Here is a 6625-nt window from a genome sequence, read left to right as displayed (position 1 = left end):
TCATTTCTGAAGGCTTCCCATTTTCCAGCCATCCCTTTACCTGCGAACATCTGCCCCCAATCAGCTTTTGAAAGTTCTTGCCTAATACTGTCAAAATTGGCCTTTCTCCAATTTAGAACTTCAGCTTTCAGATCTGGTCTATCCTTTTCCATCACCATTTTAAAAGGAATAGAATTATGGTCGCTGGCCCCATAGTGCTCCCCCACTGACACCTCAGTCACCTGCCCTGCCTTATTTCCCAAGAGTAGGTCAAGGTTTGCACCTTCTCTAGCAGGTACATCCACGTACTGAATCCGAAAATTTTCTTGTACACACTTAACAAATTCCTCTCCATCTAAACCTTTAACACTATGGCAGTCCCAGTCGATGTTTGGAAAGTTAAAATCCCCTACGATAACTACCCTATTATTCTTACAGATAGCTGAGATCTCCTTCCAAGTTTGTTTCTCAATTTCCCTCTGACTATTTGGGCGTCTGTAATACAATCCCAATAAGGTGATCGTCCCTTTCTTATTTCTCAGTTCCACCCAAATAACTTCCCTGGATGTATTTCCAGGAATATCCTCCCTCAGCACAGCTGTAATGCCATCCCTTATCAAAAATGACACTCCCCCCTCCTCTCTTGCCTCCCTTTCTATCCTTCCTGTAGCATTTGTATCCTGGAACATTAAGGATCAATTCTCTGGAAACTGATGTAGATCTTTTGAGGAATTTATCCAAATTGATTCTCTGTCCCTTTGTCTGGTATCTACATGGTGGTTACAGTGTAAAAATGCCAGCATTATCACAAGCAACGTGACTAACTCAATTTTAGAAAAATTAAAATGGAACTCAGACATAATTGTTAATCTTGGCCAGGACAGAGTATGGTACTGTTTTCAACGAATTCCAAAGAAACCTGCTAAAGGTGAAATAATTAATTTTGTCACCACCAGATTCGTGGAGTTCACCTCTTGGACTGATAAAATTAATCTGTACCACTGCTCCATGGACACAATCTCCATGATCACAACTGATACATAATCCAAAAATTAACATACCAGCAGTTTTTCTACCGCCAGGCCTTCCTCCATCCTGGTCTTAAGGTTTAAATCAAACAGATTCCACTAGGACATTCCTAACTCCGAATATATAGCAGTAATCAGAATAGAGAATAGAAGTGTTGGTGGCCTGGTCAGAATCAAAAAAGATAAGGAATTGTCAGCAGCAATCAGAGGTGTTAAAAACCTGGAATGGGAAGTGTAGCAGCGTTGAATAGTGGGGATGTGTGGATGTCAGTAATTGAGGGGAGGAGAAATGGTGACCAAAACGGTCTGTGCAGTTTGAAAATGGGATTTGAGAAGCCGACCTTCTCTACCCGGCTCTCAATAACTTGTTTGAGATTTTTGAATAGGTGACAGAGAAGATTGATGAAGGTAGAGCAGTAGACATCATCTATATGAACTTCTACAAGTTTCTGCATTGTAGGTTGGTTAGCAAATTTAGATCACTTGGATTCCTGGGGGAAGTTAGCCAATTGATGCAAAATTGGCTTGAAGGTAGGAGATGGAAGGTGGTGGTAGAGCATTGTTTTTTGGACTGGAGGCCTGTGACCAGTGGTGTGCCAAAAGGATTGGTGTTGGGTCTGCTGCTTTTCATAATTTATCTAAATTATTTGGATGTGAATACAGGAGGTAAGGTTCATAATATTGCAGATGATACCAAACTTGATGGTGCACTGGAAAGAAATCAGGAGTATTATTCTGGAATAATTATCCTCTCCCCAGGTTAGGAAGTATAAGGCAAATTGTAACATCTGCACCCTGGACTCAGAGGAGAGAACTATGCAGATTTTTGAAGAAAATTGAGTGATTTTCACACTTTTGCAGCAAAAGGCAGAAAAACTTGTATGTAAATACTGTCTTTCATATAACAGATACTCCGGGCGCTCTACTGGAGACCTGAGGACACCTCGGAGAAAGTGGGAAAGATCTTACTGTGGGACTGATGCAGTAGTTCAATAGATAAGGTTTAAGGACGTTTTGTACAGCTGGAAAAGGGAAATGATGGGGCAGAAGAGTCTAGTAAGCGATTTGCAAAATGAAGGATGTGCTGCATTGGGCAATGTATCTAGTCCATATGACGTACAAATTCACTAAAATAAAAAGCAAAGACTACAAATGTTTGAGATCTGTTAATACTTCATAAAACGCAGAAGAGTAAGTTAAGGAAAGCGTTGGATGAAAAGAGGCCACTAAGCCTTTAAACTTTCTCCCTCTTACCTAATAATTCTTTTATGTTGAAGAGTTTGCTTTTGCCCTAATTATTTATTTTCTGTTTGATCAAAAATGGTTTTCCAACCACTGTTACAAATTTGCTGCCTTTTTATTAATTCACAGAATTGTGTTTCTCAATCGCATCATTATTTATTGCTCTTGAGAAGGTAATGGTTGTAACTACACCAAATCGACCACTGCAGCCTATTTAATATAGGTACACTCACAATGCTATTAGGAAGGAAGTTTAGGATTTTGATTCAGTGATACTGAAGGTACAGCAATATATTTCCAAGTCAGAATTTTGAGTGAATTGAAGGGGAATTTGCAGGTGCTGCCTTTGTCCTTTCAGATGGTCGTGGTTGTGGGTTTCATTACCATTATTAAAATAGTGTCCTTTTTTATTTGCTTTTTTTCTCATTTCTTAGGTATTTTTAAAAAATATATATATATATAATTGTAAAGACACATTTTGATAATTTCCTTTAAAATAAATATTCCAATAATTTGTTGTATTGTGGTTTATATTTTTTCTTTTAATCCCCATATAGCAGCAGTGACAGGAATGTGATCCAGAGGTCACTATGATCCAGTTCTCCTCAGAAATCCTTGGTGGGCCTACTGACCCAGCTGCGTCTATAGGGTTTAATTTTCTGCTCATCAGTTCTGGATGTTAGCAGGGATGATACTCCGAGAAGGGAACAGAAATGTTTAACAAAAACAGGAAAATTAATTTTAAAAATAAAATTCCAAAAGGTATTTTCCAAAAGTAACTGGCTGCAGAGTAAAATTAGAGTTCATGGTCTAATAGTAGAAGTTGGACGCAAAATGGACTGAATGACAGGAAACAGAATTTTAATAAATGTTTATTTTTCATAAATAATGAGGGCCCCTTGAGAGTGGTGTTAAAACCATTGCTTTCCCCTCTCTGTTAACAACCTGGGCTTGGATATGCAGGACAAAATTTGAAAATTGTGCAAAATCTTGAAATAATGCGAAATGTAAGGAGGATTGTGTTCAACTTTGAAAGGACATAAGCTACTGGATGGATGTACAAGTGACAAATGAATATGAATGCAGCAAATTGTGCAGTGACTCATTTTGATAGGAAAAATGGGAGCAGGTATTATAAGGTAAAGGGTAAATTCTGACAGGGAATGTATGTGTACAAATCATTGAAGATGCTAGGGCAGATTTTGAGCATTTAATTAGTCACATGGGATCCAGGTCTTTCTATCTCGGGACACAGTGTACAAAAACTAGGAAGTTATGCCAAATCTGAATGTAACACTGATTTAGCTTCAACTGGAGCATTTCATTCAGATCTGGGCACTTTAGGGAGGGTTCAAAGCCGTTAGACAATGCAGGAAATATTCACAAGAATAGTTCCTTTGATGAGGTACTTCATTTATATGGATGAATTAGAGAAACTGCAACTGTTCTTCTTGAAGAAAGTAATCTTGATAGAAGATTTCGGTGTAGTTGTTCAAAATCATGAGGTGTCCGGACAGAATAGATTGGAAGAAACTGTTCATATGGATGGAAGGATTTAGAACCAGAGGACACCGATTTTAAATGTCTTGCAAAAGAATCAATGGCAAAATGAGGAAAAAACTTTTTTTAAAGCAGTGAGTGGTCAGGATCTGAAGTGCAATACGAGAGAGCATTGCTTTCAAGAGAGAATTGAGTAAATATCTAAAGAGATAACATTCACAGAGCTATGGGGAAAAGTTGTTGAAATAGAACTAGATGAGACGGTGTGTTCTCTAGTGTTTTTATATTCACTCTGATAACGTGACCTCTGAGACTGGGTTCTTACTGAGATTAGGCATCAGAAGATTTATTCATAGAGCAGCGAAATATTTTTCAACTCTATCACAGTCATTGGTATAGTCTGCACTCAAGCTGGTTTATTAACTGACTTTCCTCATGGGTTACATAGTTCAGTAATAGGTATTCAAGATGGAGCTGATGTCTTTATACAAGAATATCACATAGCATGGATTCCCACTGATGTCGTCACTTAACAATTAGAAAAAAGTGTAATGTCACAACATTCCCCCCCCACTTATCGCTCATGGAATAGCATTTCTCCCATGAGAAATATGTACAATATACAGATCAAAATAACAGATACATTTACACACATTCTCTTTACACATGGACATAATGCTTTGGTGGGTATGTAATGGAACCAAATTAAGTTCTTAAACAGTTCTCAGGATGTGGTTGTATAATTTCATGCTGTTGTGTGTTGTTTGCTATTGTAGATTGGTGGGACTGTTCGCTGTGGACATATTGTTATCTGGAATGAACACAATAGTTTCAGTTTCTAAATTATCATTTTGAATTAATTGTTCATTACCAAATGCAATTCATATGTGTCTTCTGTTCCATCTCCGTGTATGACCATTGCTCATAACAATGTTGGAAAATATAGGCTGAGAACATTTTCAGTGTCCTTCTATGTATTCAAATGTTGCCCTTATTGTCTCGTACTCTCACATTTTGACTTGCATGAAGTGAAGTCCTTTGAACATATCCCTGCACCATTCTGTCTCCTCTTTCCAGCAAGGAATCATATGCACCTCGTTGATTAGAAAATGTGTGAGATAGAAATACCATATAGGCTTCTTTTCCAAACATGAGAGTTGCAGGTGAGAGTGAGACTTTGCCTTGAGGTACAGCTTGAAGTTCAACACAATGATCCTGAAATCTTGCTGAATTGCCTTGCACTTCATGGTCATTGCTTTAACTGTGTGTATAGTACATGCTGCCTATTAGATTGTGAATATTACAGAAAATAATACAAAATAATAAATAATATAGAATATACTGAATTCCCCATTTCCTGCACAGATTTTGGAATGGCTTACTAATGATCAGAGGACCACTGACTGACATGATCGATGATGGGTGCTGAACATAATGAAGATAGCAGTTAATCTGTCAATGACTCTGATTCCTGCTTGGCTTATCTGACAAAAGAAAATTTGGTAAAGTAATTTAGCAGTCAGATATAGTCTTGAGCATGGACCTGAGATAGATCTGCAGCAATCATGGACCATGATTCGAGAGAATTTTATGTGGAATTGTGTTTTATGTTGCTGGCATTGACAAAGTTGACATTCTTTACACATTTGTATCAACTGATCTATATCTTTGTTGATGCTGTGCCAATAGACACATTTATGTGTCAGTCCCTTGGCTTTCTATGTGCCCACATGACAAATATGGAGATAGTTTAGCATGACTTCATGCAATTTTTAAAAATTCATTTATGGGATATGGGTGTCACTGCCTGGACCAGCATTTATTGCCCATCCCTAATTTCTTAAAAGTGGTTGTGAGCTTTCTTCTACAAACCATCTGGTGTGGGTATATTTACAATACTGTTAGAGAGTTTCAGGATTTTGAGCCAATGATAGTGAGGTATGATATATTTCTGAGATTGGTAAGTGACTTAGAGCTGATCTTAAAAGTCAAGACAGCAGATACATGGGAATGCCACATCTGAGAGATGGAAGTGGTTTTGGGTTTGGAAGATGTGGTCGAAAGAGCCTTGGTGAATTTCTGCAGTGGGTCTTGTGAATTGGTACACACTACTGCTACTGAGCATGTGTAGTGGAGGGAGTGGCTGTTTGCAGATGTGTTGCCAATCAAATGGGTTGCTTTGTCCAGAATGGTGTCAAGCTTCTTGGGTGTTGTTGAAGTTGCACCCATTCAAGCCAGTAGGGAGTATTCAATTACACTCCTCCTGACTTGTGCCTTGTACAGGATGGACAGGCTTTGGGGAGTCAGGAGGTGAGTTACTTACTGCAAGATACCTATTCTCTGACCTACTGTTATAGTCACTGTATTTATATGGCTAGAGCAGTTCAGTTTCTGGTCAATGGTAACTCTCAATGTTGATACTGAAGGATTCAGCACCACAATGTCCTTGGATGTCAAGGGGCATTGGTTAGATTTTCTCTTGCTGGAGATAGTCTTTGCCTGGCACTTGAGTGACATGAATGTTACTTGCCACTTTTCAGCCCAAACCTGAATATTGTCCAGATCGTGTTGCATTTGAACATAGGCTGCTTCAGTATCTGAGGAGTCATGAATGTTGCTGAACATTGTTCAATCATCAGCAAAAATAATCATTCTGACCTTATGATGGAGGGAAGGTCATTGATGAAGCAACTGAAGATGGTTGGGCCTAGGACACTACCCTGAAGAACTCCTGCAGAGAAGTCCTGAAACTGAGATAACTGATCTTCAACAACCACAGCCATCTTCCTGTCTTCCAGGTGTGACTCCAACCAGCAGAGAGTTTTCTTCTTGATTCCCATTGACCCCTATTTTGTGAGGGCTCCTGGATGCCACAC

The 6625-nt window shown here is 38.7% G+C and overlaps 1 long non-coding RNA gene across 2 annotated transcripts in view; it reads left to right on the top strand.

The window, feature by feature from the left end:
• Window positions 1–5807, top strand: part of LOC122557218 — a 15720-nt gene extending 9913 nt beyond the window's left edge. The window contains exon 4 of one of the 2 annotated variants that reach the window (XR_006313772.1): window positions 5115–5807. This is a non-coding gene — a long non-coding RNA (uncharacterized LOC122557218). Of the gene's footprint in view, window positions 1–1915; window positions 2648–5114 lie in introns of those variants that run through there. The other variant, XR_006313771.1, reaches the window with a different exon arrangement.
• Window positions 5808–6625: the final 818 nt, after the last annotated feature.

This window comes from Chiloscyllium plagiosum, chromosome 15, assembly GCF_004010195.1.
Source record: "Chiloscyllium plagiosum isolate BGI_BamShark_2017 chromosome 15, ASM401019v2, whole genome shotgun sequence".
In the NCBI taxonomy this organism is placed as follows: domain Eukaryota; kingdom Metazoa; phylum Chordata; class Chondrichthyes; order Orectolobiformes; family Hemiscylliidae; genus Chiloscyllium; species Chiloscyllium plagiosum.
This window is presented reverse-complemented; position numbering and strand designations above follow the sequence as displayed.